This window comes from Trematomus bernacchii, unplaced genomic scaffold (assembly GCF_902827165.1).
Source record: "Trematomus bernacchii unplaced genomic scaffold, fTreBer1.1, whole genome shotgun sequence".
Lineage (NCBI taxonomy): Eukaryota > Metazoa > Chordata > Actinopteri > Perciformes > Nototheniidae > Trematomus > Trematomus bernacchii.
In genome coordinates, this window is record NW_022987792.1 from 2,626,935 (window position 1) to 2,644,045 (window position 17,111).

General features: G+C 47.3%; 1 long non-coding RNA gene and 1 pseudogene across 1 annotated transcript; both read left to right on the forward strand.

Moving 5' to 3' along the window:
• Positions 1–11,027, forward strand: part of LOC117497708 — a 29,054-nt pseudogene extending 18,027 nt beyond the window's left edge.
• Positions 11,028–11,177: 150 nt separating this feature from the next.
• Positions 11,178–11,958, forward strand: LOC117497770. Its single transcript, XR_004557460.1, has 3 exons — positions 11,178–11,245; positions 11,409–11,436; positions 11,536–11,958. It is a non-coding gene; the product is annotated as an uncharacterized LOC117497770 (long non-coding RNA).
• The last annotated feature ends 5,153 nt before the right edge of the window (positions 11,959–17,111 follow it).

A 17,111-nucleotide genomic window follows, 5' to 3' on the forward strand; every position in this document is an offset into this window, starting at 1 on the left:
AGATGTGATTAACTTTATAAACTAATGTGGATCAGAAGTTTAATTATTCAAATAAACACTATAACATTTCTGCTGTTTAAATACTGAGAGCAAAATAAACCAACACTGTTCTTCTATTTATTTATAATAATAGTTAAACTGAACCGTTCCTCTCTTCATATTGAGTGATGGAGGCGACATGTCAAACACATGAAGGACTCTAGAGGTTTCTCAGCATGTGATCACACCACACAGCAGGACTTACAGTTATCAGTTATTATTACTTTCTAGTAGTTTCTTTATCATTAAACACACACACGTTTTTATCACAATGTGTTAGAGTTTAAAATCAGATCTATATCATATCCCACCAATACCAGAGTTATGTCTTAATACTCATATAGTGAGAACATCTGATGGTATTCAGGTTAAAATATTGAAACTTTATTGGTTTGTTAACTGTGTTTGTGTGCACAATACATTTCCAGATGCTCAGAGAAACCAAAACATCCATCATTCACATCTAAATATTAATTAACATTTAAATATGTACATCTCTAATATTGTCAAGTGATTTATTACATTTCTGTTTCTATGGTAACAGTCAGTGACAGCAGGAGCACAGACCTGTGATCAGATCACACTGACAACACATTACACTCTATTATCATATATTATTAAAATGGACTAACAGCAAATCTCAATCAGAACATTTGTCAAATATGTTTTTCATCAAATGCTTGAGGTCATTATGTTTCCTCTTTTTTTAACACATGTTGTAATATCTGTGTTATTATAGACTTATCGCCTGTGAACTCTCAGAGGCTCACTGTGAAGTCGTGGCCTCGGCTCTGAAGTCTGATCCCTCCCATCTGAGAGATCTGAACCTGGGTGAGAACCCTCTGAAGGGTTCAGGAGTGGAGCTGCTGAGTTCTGGACTAAAGAGTCCAAACTGCAGACTGGAGGCTCTCAGGTCAGTTCACTGACTGAACTTCATCTGTTTGTGTTTATCATTTTCTGAATTTGAAAAACATACATTAAAGTTTTTTTTCCTCTTTTGCTAATGACTGAATATTGATCAGAGTAACAAAGAGAAGGTGAATGTGTGAGGGAGAGTGTTTGAGCTTCCTCAGACTCACTCTGTGCTCCATGAGTCAGTGGAGATGCTGTCAGTACTGATGAGCTGTGAGGGAGATGAAGGAGTTGTTAAACATCTGATCAAAGTTAAAGTTCCAGATTATCAATGGATTGTTTCTACATCATCTCTGAGATTAAAGGTCTCCTATCATGCAAAATGCACTTTCTGATGTCTTTTCTACATCACCATGTGTCCCCGGTGTGTCCCTATGTGTCCCCTATGTGTCCCTGGTGTGTCCCCGGTGTGTCCCTATGTGTCCCTGGTGTGTCCCCGGTGTGTCCCCGGTGTGTCCCCGGTGTGTCCCCGGTGTGTCCCTGGTGTGTCCCTATGTGTTCCCGGTGTGTCCCTATGTGTCCCCGGTGTGTCCCCAGTGTGTCCCTATGTGTCCCCGGTGTGTCCCCGGTGTCAGGAGACTCACAAAGTGTCAGGAAACAAAACCCTCTCTCTTTTCCTCCGTACCCACATCTCTAAAAACGGGGGAACAACGGAGCTGATCCAGATTTGCTGCGTCATGACGGCATTACTAAATTGTGGGCGGGCTTTATACCAACGGGCCAATCAGAAACGTTGCTGTCAGAAACAATGAGACGTGTTCTGGAAGTAATATGGTCTGTGTTTACATTAGCATGCTAACACTCAGAGCTAACCTGTACTGGAGAGAGCATGTGTGAAGAAGCAGGAAATAAGAAGGAACTCACCTTGTGGTAAACCTGAGAGAGAGAAAGAGTTTGAGCTCCATGCTGTTTCATAGATAATCCTTGATGTGGTTTGGAACATGATATGGAGTTTAATCACGGCAGCATTTAGCTGAGTTTCTGCTGGTAGAATTATGAGCAGGCATTAGCTCCACCTCCTTTTTTCTTTTTCAAGCTAAGGACCCGAACCTGCTCTTCTCTAACAGCGGTAACAGAGGGACATGAGGGATTTCTAAAATGCATGATCTGACCTTTAAAACCCTGTTTGACTCTGAACAGATTATTAAACCTGGAGTTATTTCAAACAGGAACTTTGTTTTCTAAAGTTACATCATGTTTTCTTTATTCAGACTGAGGTTCTGCTGGTTGTCAGAGATCAGCTGTTCTGCTCTGATCTCAGCTCTGAAGTCCAACATCCATCTGAGAGATCTGGACCTGGGTGGGAACGATCTGCAGGATTCAGGAGTGGAGCTGCTGAGAGATCTTCTGGAGAGACCAGACTGCAGACTGGAGACTCTCAGGTCAGTTCACTGACTCTCTGTTACTGCTGGAGATCTCATGTTTCATTAGTTATTCAACCTGATTCTTCTACATAATTAACTTACATCTATAAAGTTGTAAATGTTCTTTTATTCATACTTTCATTTGTAGGTACTAAAGTAAGAACTGCAGAGATAAATGTTGACTGATTCTTAAAGGAACTGTAATAGATTTTAGTTGTGAAAAGTAAATCGATGTTTTCAATATTTAGTAAACGATAACGTCTGAATAAAGTTCATCTGAAGTAATATTAGTTTTACAGGATAAAGTTGACTTTCTGAAGAAGACATGTTTTTGTTCCCATTCATTTCAATGTTGAATAACGGGGGGTTACGTATTGTAACCCTAGTTATATAAACACAGGCGGAGCCCTCTACTGGACTCTATGGGTACTACCTTATCCCGCGTGCATTCTCCCACTGAGACTTCTATAGACGTAGCCGGCCCAGGGCGGGCCTACCTGAATGCGCGCGCATCACACCGTATAAAAGGAGGCCTCGCCTCCTGACTGCCATCCCATACCTCTCTTCAGCGAGCGGAACAGGACAGACAGTGCCCTGAGTAGAGGGCTCCGCCTGTGTTTATATAACTAGGGTTACAATACGTAACCCCCCGTTATATCTCTCACAGGCTCCGCCCTCTACTGGACTCTATGGGTACAGTGGGTGGAGCCCTGATGTATACGCGCACTGTCGTCCAACACCAATCCACCCTACTGCCCCTGACCGGCTTTTCTGGTCAGCAGCTGCTGCCCCACCCTCTCCTTTAACCCGGTTGTGACCGAGGACAAATCTGGGCTGCGGCTGACAGAGCACACCCTGCTGCGCTTACCTCGCAGAAAGTGTGCTCAAAAAACAATGCCGCCCCCCCCCCCCCCAGCCCATAGACGGGTGGGGGAGAGCCCCCTCGGCCCCGTATGGGCTTGCTACGCACCTGCCTTCCTGAATCCCTAAGGATAACAGGGAGAGCGCCAGCGCCCATGCCTCACACTCAAGCACTGACCCCGTGCAGAGTGTGAGAGGACTAAAAATGTGGGGGGGCTATCCCCCTCCTGCCGTCCAGCGCGCCCCTTGTCTATCCCGGGACCCCCAGAGGGCCCAGGAAAGGCGAAGGCGTCGACCAAGACGCCGCTGTGCATAAATCCTCCACACTGTTGAATAAGGCTGTTGACACAGCTATAGCCCGTGTGGAGTGCGCACAAATCCCCGTGGGGCAGGCTCTCCCTGCCTGTCCGTAGGCATGTGCAATGCACTCGCAGAGCCAGCCTGCCAGGCGTTTCTTGGACAGAGCTTTCCCGATCACCCCGCCCCCAAAGCACACGAACAGCTGTTCGGTGCGTCTAAGGGCAGCCGTGTGCTCCACATAACATGCTAGCGCACGCACCGGGCAGAGGAGGTGCAGTTTAGCCTCCCTGGCCCCCCATGGGGGGGAGACTAAAACCCCCTAACTGAATAGCCCTCGACCTGAACGCACTCCTTAGGTCTTTAGACACAAAGGAGGGGTTCGGTCTAAGTGTCGCGCCGCTCCTGCCACCCAGAACTAGTAAACAACTTGGGTGCACCGACAGAGCAGTTAACTCGGACACTCTTTTGGCTGACGTTAAGGCAAGAAGCAAAGCTGTTTTCCACGACAATGCTTTCAGAGGGGAGAGCTCCAGAGGCTCAATGGTCCCGAGGCCAGAGCCTCGAGCACTAGGGGCAGGTCCCACTGCGGGGTGGAGACGTGCACTACAGGGGCAGTCTCCTAACCCCCTGTAAAAACCCCGACATCAGTGGTTGATTAAAGGCTGACCTGCCACCAAAATCCCTCATGACAGGACGAGATGGCTGCTGCATACACTTTCACTGTGAAATGCGCCAGCCCTCTGTCCACCAGTAAGTGTAAGAAGGATAAAATAGAGCCCAACTCACAAGATAGGGGCTCTATTCCCCGCTCCTCACACCAATGCTGGAATCTCAGCCACTTTGGCCTGTAACAGGCTGTGGTGGATTCTGCTCTAGCTGCCTGGATAGACTGAATAACGCTGTCAGACAATCCACCCTGTCTCAGTCTGTCCCTCTCAGGAGCCAAGCCTGAAGAGGACGGCCCAGAGTGGGTAATGCCCCGATTGCACCTGCCCCTTGAGACATCGCCCCCCCAGAACTGGGGGATCGCCCAGGGCTGGCCCACCTTCATCTGTGTCATTTCTGAGTACCACGGAGCCCGGACGCGATTCGGTGCTACCAGAATGACTGCCAGACGTTCTCGCCTCACTCTCCCCAGGAGAGGGAGAATGAGACTCAGCGGTGGAAAGGCGTATAGCAGCTTCCTTGGCCATGGCTCGTGTGCAAACGCGTCCACCCCCAAGGGCGGGTCGTCGCTCAGGGCCATGGAGAACCACAGGGCACAGCGGCTGTTGCGCCGGCTGGCAAACAGGTCCACTTCTGCTCTCCCGAACTGGGCCCAGATCTGCTTCACCACCTCCGGGTGAAGCACTCGCCTGGCAGGGGGCCGCCCCTCGACCTGAGGTCGGCCCCTCTGTTCTCCAGTCCCGGGACATGGAGGGCTCTCAGAGATAACACCACCTCTGAGGCCCATCACCACAGCTCCTCCGCTGTGGTCAACAAGGAGGCGGAGCGGACTCCGCCCTACCTGTTGATATAAGCCACTGTGGTGCTGTTGTCGCACCTGACCATTACATGTCTCCCCTGAATTAGGGGCATGAAATGCCAGAGGACTAACACTACTGCCCGTAGCTCTAGGAGGTTGCTGTATCGAAACTCTGTCAGAGCCCAGCGCCCACCTATAGCTCTCTTCAGGCAGGTCCCTCCCCATCCTGTTCCGGACGCGTCCGTGAACACTGTGATGTAGGAGGTCACCCGTCCCAGTGGAGACCCCCTCCGGAGGTGGTCCGGAGACCCCCAAAACCGGAGGTTGCCCCCACTGAGGGGGGGGGAGGAATGGTCACCAGCCGTCGTTTGTGCCTCCAAACGCAGGCTGGGGAACCACCTCTGCAGGCGGCACATATGTAGTAACCGGCGGGACCACCATGTGAGCAGCCGCCATGAGACACAGAGTCTGCATGACAGTTAAAGCTGTCACTGTTGCCCCCTGTCGCAGCCTGTGCGCCGCCCTGAGACGGGGCGCACGTCTGCTCTCTGACAGGGTGGCACGCAGCGCGTCTGCATCGAGCACCACACCCAAATACAACGCCTGTTGGCGAGGTATGGGGGTGCTCTTTCTTTCCCATCGATCGCAAAACCTAATTTGGTTAGGTGTGTGATCAATCGTGCTGTGCAAAACATTGCCTGTTCCCGGGACCCAGCCATGACTATGAGGTCGTCTATGTAAAAGAAAACTCTCATGCCGTGTGCGCGCAGCGGTTGAGGCGCTGTGGCCACACATTTGCTGAATGTGCGTGGGGATAGGGAATAACCGAACGGCAGCCTGTTGTATTCGTAGGCTATTCCCTGGCAAAACGCAGATACCTTCTGTGCTCTGGAACAATTTCCACATGAAAGTATGCGTCTTTCAGGTGGTGAACCAATCGCCTGGCTGCACAAGCCCTAGTAACTGTTTCACAGTTAACATGCGGAATTTCCTGCTGGAAATATGACGATTCAGGCCCCGGAGATCGAGAATAGGTCTGAATTCCCCTGTTTTCTTGAGAACCAGGAAATACATGGAATAATGACCCCTCTCTCTGTGCTGAGGATGCACAACAGACACAGCCTGTTTCTGCACGAGAGCCTGAATCTCTGCTGAGAGGAAACCCATCTCCTCCTGGGAAGACAGATTTACCTCTCGCATGCCCATAAAAGGAGGTGGGATGCTGCAAAACTGGAGTGAATAGCCCCGTTTCAGCGTCCTGTCCATCCACCTTGTCAGTACACAGCTGAGTTTCCATTCCCCATAACATTGTGTTAATGGGCAAGCCCTCAGCTGTGGGGCCGCAGCTATGAAGCTGTGGTACTCTCTGGTGGCCCACTCCGCCGTCAAACCCTCCATAAAAGGAAGTTTGACCCATGGAGGGCTGACACAGAAAGGGCCGTTTTTCTATAATGCAGTTTCCACTCAGAGAAAAAAACGGCAGATTTTCCACTGAGGTACCTGAACGCACCACGGCATGCTCCCGTGAGAGCGCGCGCTCCGCCATAATGCTGCTTCCTCTTATGCTGTGTTCACACCGGACGCGATGCGACTATTCGCATCGCTCTAATCGCTGGAGTTTCACCGCGGCTGCCAGCTGTGTTTACTCGCATCGTTCAAACAAGACGCGCTGGCTCGGGAGCTACAACTACAACAAATGAACATATTTTACCGTGATTAAATTGTAATACACGTTTCTAAATGATGCCGAAGTAACAACATACTGATACCGGTTAGTAACAACCATGAATTAATGCTTTGACAAGTCTGCAGACAAGACGGCAGGCAAAACACCTTTTAAAATGCTTGTTTTCTGAATGAAGATCGGGTCGACCAGGCTAAGCTAACGTTGTATATGCTCATTCCACACTCATAACAACGGCCTACAGACATAAATAAAGCAGCGACTGTATTCGCCATGGCACAGACAGTCTGTGGTTTGTACTTGTTACTTGTTTGTAACTTTTGTCCAGTTTCTGAACAGATATGAGGAGCTGTGAGCTCTGTGTGCTAACTGCTAACAGCTAACGGCTGATGTTGTGTGGTTGAACGTCAGTGACGGCGGCTGAGATCCTCACCGCTGATTGGCTTCCGCGAGAACGTGTCACGTGAATTTGACGCTCGAGTTGAAAAAATTGAAACGCGGCACCGTTCAATCGCCTCAATCGCGTGATTCGCGCCGCGTCCACCGCTTCATGCGCGCCGTCGGAGCGAATTCGCGTCTGTCCGCGTCTCTGCATTGACTTTACATGTAATCGCGCCGCCCCCAAACATCGCATCGCGTCCGGTGTGAACGCAGCATTAGAAAGAAAGAGGCATTAATCGGAGCTTCTTCTGTCCATGAACGCACCGCGGCCCGCTCTCGAGGGGGGGGCCACGCGTCGTCATAATGCTATTTTCCTCACTATGGAAAACAGCATTAACCGGAGTTCTTACAGGCGTAGTGTGTTTTACTAAGGCCCCTGAACGCACCGCCACGCGCCTCCTTACAAGTGCGGGCGTTGCTATAATGCAGCCCCTATCACTATAGTAAACAGCATTATTTGGAGTCTTAGTTTCAGGCATAGAATGTTTTTCTAACAGAAAAACGTCGGCCATAATGTCCCTGTACCCACATCGCACTATAACAGTGCTGCCTGCGGTTTATCACTCTCATCTGCGCACTCCCACTAGCCTCCTCCCTAACGGGAGCTATAAGCTGGGGCGGCGAGTGGGGAATTTGTACAGTCATCAACATGTGCAAGTGTATTGTGGAAACAAAGGACACTCAGACTTGGATACAGATCAACACCATCTTTATTTTAAAAGTTTTGACAGAGATCTGGCCATTAAATAGGCAGATAACTCCGCGAAGATGGAGCTACCCACCCGGGTGCTCTGCTGTTGCGGAGCCTGCCTCGGTCGGGCAGCCCTTCCCCGTGATTGCCGGTATGCCGGTGCCACGGGGTGGGCCGTAGAGGTGGAGGGCGCTGCAGCTACGGGACCCCCGTGCCGGCGCCTCTCCCTCCGCTTCACTCTCGTACTACGTTCCCTCCCCTGCATGGCAACGCGAGGGGGGCACGTAGCGGGGCCTGAGGAGGAGCCAGCGATAGCATGCGGCTAAGCTGGACTCTCTCCTCCTCTAGGCGGCTGAAGCGCTGGGTGACCGAGGAGACCGACCCAAAGAGCCCCTCCGTGGACACGGAGGCTCCAAGGAGATCTTCTCGGTCCTTCTTAGATAGGGCCGTGAGCCCTGGCCACACGTGACGAGACGCCACTGTGGCCAGGGAAATCATCCGCCCTGCTGCGGTGGCCACGCCATAAATCAGATTACTCATCTGACTAACAGCGTGGTCCGAACAATCGCTCTCGTCCTGAGACGGGAGGGCGGGGGCGTCTGCCTGAGGGTGATCAGGAAGACGCCAACACGCCAAGATTATCGGCCGCAGCCGCCATCTGCGTACCGAGCTTGAACAACTTATCCAGATATTCCAGGTGTCTCGGTCCCGGGGCAGCGGGGCAGAGGACGTTTACCCTCCGCCCAACCAGCCGCGGAAGCAGATGGGCCGCCAGGCTCTCCTCGAGGGGGGGGGCACACCTGGACATGTCGTGTCCGAGCGATCCACCACCTTAACGATACCCGCCATGGCGGCTATCGGGGCCTTCGTTTTAAATGGCTGCTGCCATGTCGCCTCCACACACCGCCATACCTCTGGCAGCTGGGGCGAAACGAAGGTCGGCTGCGCCGGACGCACCGGGCCGTAAATCTCAGGAGGTTTACAGGCCTCGGTGGCAGCAGTGGGGCGAGCGGTAAGCCTACACGCTCCGCCGCCAGAGTCATCATCGCCGGGAAATCCATCCGCGCAGACCTGAGAGTTGGACCTCCGGATAGCGAGGCGTCCTCGTCATCGATCATCGGAACCGGGACCGTCTGGCCCCACGGCAGGGAGAACCGGAACGATGTCCCCTCGCTTCCCGAATCGCCCATGTCCACGACGTCGAGATCCAGCTCCTCCGACTCCTCCTGCGGGGCAATCTTCTCCAGGAAGTGCTGCCCACGATGCTCCCTCGTGCGCCGCGGGATCGCCTGGCAGGCCGAGCACGCCGGCGTCGAGCCCATACCGCTCATCGCGTGGTCGGGCCCCAAACACGTGAAGCAGAGGGGGTGTGGATCGGCTCGCGAAATCAGGTTCGGACAATTCGGGCAGGTCCTATGGTCCAGCCATACTCTCTCTCTATTACTTTCACTTCAATACGTCTTACGTCTTCTGTGGAATCACTTCCGCTTAGCTGAAGAGAAAAAGGATGGCAGTCAGGAGGCGAGGCCTCCTTTTATACGGTGTGATGCGCGCGCATTCAGGTAGGCCCGCCCTGGGCCGGCTACGTCTATAGAAGTCTCAGTGGGAGAATGCACGCGGGATAAGGTAGTACCCATAGAGTCCAGTAGAGGGCGGAGCCTGTGAGAGATATAACACATCTGATTATAAACAGATTTGTATCCTCATCATGTTTTCTTTATTCAGACTGAGTTGCTGCAGTTTGTCAGAGATCAGCTGTTCTGCTCTGGCCTCAGCTCTGAAGTCCAACATCCATCTGAGAGAGCTGGACCTGAGTCACAACGATCTGAAGGATTCAGGAGTGGAGCTGCTGAGAGATCTTCTGGAGAGTCCAGACTGCAGACTGGAGACTCTCGGGTCAGTTCACTGACTCTCTGTTACTGCTGGAGATCTCATGTTTCATTAGTTATTCAACCTGATTCTTCTACATAATTAACTTACATCTATAAAGTTGTAAATGTTCTTTTATTCATACTTTCATTTGTAGGTACTAAAGTAAGAACTGCAGAGATAAATGTTGACTGATTCTTAAAGGAACTGTAATAGATGTTAGTTGGGAAAAGTAAATCTATGTTTTTAATATTTAGTAAACGATAACGTCTGAATAAAGTTCATCTGAAGTAATATTAGTTTTACAGGATAAAGTTAACTTTCTGAAGAAGACATGTTTTTGTTCCCATTCATTTCAATGTTGAATAACACATCTGATTATAAACAGATTTGTATCCTCATCATGTTTTCTTTATTCAGTCTGAGGCTCTGCAGTTTGTCAGAGATCAGCTGTTCTGCTCTGGCCTCAGCTCTGAAGTCCAACATCCATCTGAGAGAGCTGAACCTGAGAGACAACGATCTGCAGGATTCAGATGTGAAGCTGCTGAGAGATCTTCTGAAGAGTCCAGACTGCAGACTGGAGACTCTCATGTCAGTAAGAGGTCTCTGCTGGTTCAGCAGTATTGTATGAACCACAGGGAGGTGTTTCTCTCACTGGGGGGAAACAGATCAGTGATGTTACCCACTGACTGCAGGCTCTTTCATTCTTCCATCAACTATAGAAGGCCAGCTGAACATGCAAAGCCACACTTTAGTAATCAAGTCTCTGACAGACATATGGGGTTTTACAGAAGAGTGGGAAAGGTAGTCTGTTCTTATGGGATGTTTTTAGTGTCTAGCCCAGGGGTGTCCAAACTGCGGCCCGGGGGCCAAATGCGGCCCTCGGAATCGGCCCTCAGCAAATTCTGAAAGTATAATGGAATATGGCCCACAAAGGAAACTTCTGCTTGTCTTATATTGTACTTCTTAAATATATATGTACACATATATTACACAGTAGTATTCATGTGTTAATAAGAACACCTTTAAAATAAATTCAGTCAATTAAAGCTGAAAACATTTCCTAACAAATCTAACTTGATAAGAAAAAAGCCCAATAACTTATTTTTATAACAAGCGTGAAATAAACCCTTCATATTTCCTGTAATTATAATCAATCTGAAGCTCCTGTTTAAAGGAATGAGCTGCTGACAGAATACAGTAAACCCTCTGGAGAGCTGAGAGCTGTTTTGTTTCTTAAAGCATCCTCAAGTAACAAGCATCCTTTACCTTCATTTGATTGAGTTTCCTGACTTATAACTGAACTTATGAGGCAACATACCTCTAGAGAGCGGCCCAGACCTTTATATATTTTTCTGTATGTGGCCCTCGGTGAAAAAGGTTTGGACCCCCCTGTTCTAGACCAATGAGTGGTTACTTCCTGTCATGCAGCTGAGAGCTGTGGCAGGCAGTCGTAGTGTTTGCAGAGAAGATATGATGGGATGTAAAGCATGAGATCAGGACTCTGAAGCTGACTCAAAGAACTAACACTTATTTTAAACTGGATCTTAAACTGTTGGATTGTGTTCATCTCTACAGGATTGATTATCAGCCGATCAGAGCCACGATCCAGAAGACCTGTGAGTACTGAAACCATATCCTCCATTCATCAAGATATGAAACTCTTTAATGGAGCGTGACCTCAGAGGAAAACAACACTCTTCTTTCTCTCTTCATCATTCTGGCTGTTTCTCTTTGTTTAATTATCATCATTATTCTCTCTCTCTCTCCTTCTCCTCTCAGGTGACAGGAAGTGAAGACACACAGAAAGGTGAGAGGTCGTACCGTATGAAGTTTATTTATTGAGGTTTCAACACGTTTTTCTGGTGTTCCAGACAAATCTGTAAGCTCAGGTTTTCTTTGTTCTCAGTTTATTCATCACGGGGCGAGTTTGAGACGTGAAGAGGAGCGTGGAGGCATTTTGGAAAATAAAGAAGAAGGCTGCAGCTGATGAGAGACTTCCTGTTGGCTCTCCTCAATATTAAATGAACAAAAACAATCAATTGTACTTAAAGCTTTTCTTAAGAAGAAAGATGTGTTGCACATACACCTGCTGCTACCTACCACCACCTCCCACCCATCCCGGCACCAAAGAGGAGACTCCATCGACCCCAGATACCCCAACTCACTCTTCTTCAGGTTAGCTTGGAGCCCCGCCTTTACCTGCCCCAACACCTCACTTTGAACGATGTAGTCATCCGGATATCTGCAGCCTGAGAGTGGGACGCAGGACCCGGTCAATGAGCTGCTGGAATGGGGTCCACTGGACTGGAGGGGCGCTTGGATCTGGTGATGCCTGGCTCTTCCTGAAAGGGGAGGGACACCTATCTGCCATAGTTTCTCCACCTGACGACTGAGTTCGGCATCGGGGGTTCCAGTTGGGGTGAAGAGACTCTGGGGGGCATCCGATGGCTCCTGAAAAGGGGGGGCCCTTGGAGTGTCCAACCTAATGATAATAATTAGAATAATAATAATGCATTTTATTTGTAAAGCACCTTTCATTGCTAAAAGTCATCTCAAAGTGCTACAAGGGGCATCATATACTTATTTTATTTTTTTTAAAGAAACACAAGTTTAATAAAAGGCTTTAAAAAAAGAAAGGTTTTTAGGCCCTTCTTAGGTGTTGTGCACACGGGAACGTTTGCGTTTATGCACAGTATGCGTTTTCAAAAAAGTCTTCCGTTCACATGCATTCGTTTCATTTAACGTGTCTGTTCAAACGAGACCGCTGGAAACGCTGTAGTACATATGCCGGGACTGTAAGTTGCGCTGTACTTCCACACGAGACCGCTCGAAAGCGCTAGACACGCTGTAGTACATATGCCTACAAACATTTCTCTTTTTGCCGCCGACGGGCGCAGGAGCAATGAACAATAATGGCCTGGATTAGGCAGTAAAGACAAGTTTGGTGTATCGCAGAGCGGACTGTTTAATTTTGTTTGTGTTGTTTGGCTGGAAAATTGTCAATATAATGGATCAATGCATGAAATCTGACTCTGTTTATTTTGTTTAAGGAGTATATTGGGCGTTAACAATTCTGGTTTGCCTTTTATAATATTATTTCATTCAAGAGCCCCTTGTGCGTTTAATTAACACAGCTATTTTTGATAGTTGATCGTTACAGATGGCTACTGGCCATGCTACAGCAGTGAGCAGCAGAGGCGGGGAGAGGTGGGGCTATCGTTATTTTTTCAGGAAATATTCGTATAGAGGCGATTACACGGACACGTTTGACCCCCCAGAGAGTTTCGTTTGCAAATCTATCCACCTTGGGACCCGTTATTGTTTGTGGGGTCCGTTTGTTACGGCCTCGTGTAAATAATAGGGCTATACGTAAGAGAAACTATGCAGATACAAGCCGTTTTGTCCTCGTGTAAACGGCACCTTAAAGGAGTCAGTGGTCTGTGGAGTCCTCAGTTTGTCTGGGAGGGAATTCCACGGGTGAACAGAAAGCCCCCCCCATGGTGCTGAGTTTGGTGCTGAGGGGGGAAGCAGATGGTTGGTTGTAGAATGGAGGTTTGTGAGGAGAGTAGTTCCTTGAGGTATGAAGGAGCGTTCCCGTCAGGGTTTCCGCTAGGATTTTTTCTCGCCGGTCAAATGTCCGGACAGAATTTATTTTACCGGACAAATTTGACCCAAAGAGACTCTTTTGGTCGGGGTAATGAGGTGAAAGTTATCTGCACCTATTAGTAGGAGAGGCTGCACTTTGGGAAAAGAGGGAAGAGGAAGGCCTTGTAGGCGGAGATAGTGTTTCTTGAGTTCATCCACAGGATCACTCTAGTCCACAAAGTGAAAGTCTGTCGGAGGTGAATGTGTCTTTGATGAGGAATGTTTTCTTCGGATTGAAAGAGGGTTATATCTCAAAGGTCACTGAGGCTCCATTTCAGAATAATATATATGATATGTTTTATAATGATTGATCATTAAAGTGTTCTCAAAGCTGGTAAAGGTAAAGATCTCTCCATCCCCTCATATAGCTATTTCCGGTAGGCCCCCAGATGAAATCAACATTACAAACACTCAAACCAATGTCATTGCCTTTACCTCCTTGATTGCGCGTAGGAAAATCCTTCTTTTGTGGAAATCTCCTTTACCTCCCTCTTTTAAAATGTGGCGTGATACTATGTCTCTTCTAAAGTTGGAAAAATTCAGTTTACTCTCCGGGGTTCCTCAGATAAGTTTTACGCTCATTGGAGGCCACTGATCAGCTATGTAGACCGTCTTCCCCCTGATATGGTGTCGCTGTAGGGATTCTCCCTTTATCTGTCTATAATTCCGATATGATTACTCCCCTGTCCGCCACACATGCAGCCCGTGTGACATCCCTGGATATGTGTTAGTATGTGTACATGTATGTATGTATGCAGGTATGTGTATGTGCATGTATATTATTGTATCTATCATTTTGTATGTAATTGATGTACTGTTGCCTCAGTGCTCCGGGAGAGGGGTGGTTGGGATGGGGCGGGGTTAAGGGAAAGTGAGTAAGGAGTATTTTGGGGGAAAAATGAAAATGCCTTAATTGCTGTAATGCACTGTTACTCTTTTTTTCCATGTGAATAAAAATATTTAGAAAAAATAAAAAAAGCTGGTAAAGGTGCAGCTAGTTTGAATGACTTTGTATACTGCAGGGTAGCTTGTGAATTTACTCCAGGTGTAACTAAAGTCTGATTTAACACTTGGTTATATTTCACATCATTCATCCACATCTGTAAAGTAACTAAAGGGAAATACATGTAGTGGAGTCAAAGTACACCTTTACCTCTGAACTGTAGTGGAGTAGAAGTAGTACACAGTTGCATAAAAAGAAAACTAAGCTTCATCTCCAAGCCCAATGGCCTTGGAAGAGCTGCTAAGGAAAAGGAAAGACATCTGGAGACTTTGGAGAGACAGCTAACGGACAAACTCAAGGAACTGAAAGACACTCCCTAACAGGCCGTATGCTGTTTAGCCTTACCTTGAATGATTCAGTGCAGTGTTCTGTGCAGGTTTTCTGTTTGCTTTTTGAACTCAAGGAGCTCAAAGACTGATTGAAAGTTGATTTAATTTGCATAATTTCTGATTGCTGATTCAATGTGAAGGAAAATTCACATTTGAGTTTATACAGTATATGTGTGCATATAATGCACCCTTTGGCCTAACCTGGGAGAGCCTTATGTTCACTGCCAACCTAAGGACCTGAAACATGTTAATAAAGAATGTATTGAAAAGTTATATGGCGGATTGTTGTATATTGGCTCAGCCAGGTTATAGAGTGCCGCAGTGACGCGTCCTAAAACCCGGAAGTAAACTTCTTCCGGTTCCTTCGACAAAAACGCAATGCAATCTCTCCATAGGATTTAGGAAAATAGCTGGAAATAAGGTCTGTGGTTGAGACACATTTAAGAGACGGATCACGTTTTGTTCAGCCGGATAATCTCCACATGTCTACCCTACTTTTATAATGTTCTAATCATAAATCTAATCGATAGATTTATGATCGATAGATTTATGATTCGAAAATTATAAGAAATGTGGATATTCCAAAATCCTATGGAGAAATTGCATTGCGTTTTTGTCGAAGGAACCGGAAGAAGTTTACTTCCGGGTTTTAGGACGCGTCACTGCGGTTCTCTATATGGGATGCCCAGTCTACTTACAGATGGGTCACTCATTTTGAAATATTACACTTTGTTTCTTTTTCTTTAATTTATCATCCTCATGTAGAATGCTATCACGAAACACACATTTGGTTGTTTATAGCATAAAGAACATCTGATTTAATGTGAGGTAGGGAAATAATCATTTGAGGATAAGTATGTGTATATAAATATGTAATTTACAACAGCTGTAAGATGCTTGATAAGCTTGAAATGCACCTTGAAAATGCTTGAAAAGTGCTTGAATTTGACTTTGGAAAAGGTGCAAGAACCCTGTAAAGGGGACCTATCATGCAAAATGCACTTTTTGATGTCTTTCATACATAAATATGTGTCCCCGGTGTGTCGGGGAACTCACGCAGCGTCAGAAAATAAAACCCTCTCTCTTTTCCTCCGTACCCAAATCTCTAAAAACGGGGCTACAACGGAGCTGATCCAGATTTGCGTCCGATATGACGTAATATCTGAAATGTGGACCCACGGCCCTATCAGAAACGTTGCTATCAGAAACAATGCCCGACTGTTTTGGACGTAATATGGTCGGTGTTTACATTAGCATCGCTAACACTCAGAGCTAACCTGTACTGGAGAGCATGTGTGTGAAGAAGCAGGAAATAAAAAGGAACTCACCTTGTGGTATAACCGGCAAGAGAGAAAGCCTTTGAGCTCCATACTGTTTCAGAAACAATCCTTGATAATCCATGATATGGCGTTTCATCACGGCAGTATTTAGTTTAGACAGTAGCTGCCGGGTCCCGCATGAGCTCAGCCCCCTCCTTTTTTATTTGTTATCATTTATTTTTGCTTTATACCCCACATCAGCACTTTTGAAACAGGAAGTGAAATAGAGGGATATGAGGCATGGCTAGAATGGGTGATCTGTTTGGTATTTTGAGCAAAACACTTCATCGACATGTTTTTTATATATTTGTATATCTGAGACCTATGCTATTGCCTAAAAATAGCATGATAGGTGACCTTTGAGTAAAATGTTGAATGTGAGTCTTTTACTTGTAGTCATATTTTTTTTTACACTTGAGCGTTACTTTAATGAAGTTTGAGATCTGAGTATACTACACCTCTGTAAAATAGAAAAAAGAAGACGTACTTTATTAATCATCAATCCTGTCTAGACCTCATTCAGTGTGTGTGTGTGTGTGTGTGTGTGTGTGTGTGTGTGTGTGTGTGTGTGTGTGTGTGTGTGTGTGTGTGTGTGTGTGTGGTGTGTGTGTGTGTGTGTGTGTGGTGTGTGTGTGTGTGTGTGTGTGTGTGAGTGTGTGAGTGTGTGTGTGTGATGAATCGGCTGTAAAAGGTCGTGAACATCTAATGTCACACGTTGCTGCTACCTTACAGTGTTTGCATTATGTACGCACTTCCCGTACATTGTGATGTAGCTTTGTGCAGAGGTGGAAGAAAATGTAGTGGAGTAGGAGTTTTATGTAGCAGGAGATGGAAATACAAGTACAAATACCACAAAGTTGTACTTACAATAATTGAGTAAAGCTGAAAACCAATTTATTTAATTATAATTCTACATTGAAACAGAGTTCGTCTCACCTGTGTCTCACTACTTTTATTCAGGTCAACATTGTGAGTGATGTTCCAGCCCTAGTGTGTGTGCTCTAACGTCCGTCACACACACTGCTGTTAAGCACCGTGAGTCCATGTCGCAGTGTTTTACTGCACGTCCTCTTCCTCCACTTTCAACACACACACACACACACACACACACACACACACACACACACACACACACACACACACTCACTCATGACGAGTGATGTGACTGCAGCTGATGTCTTTAGGA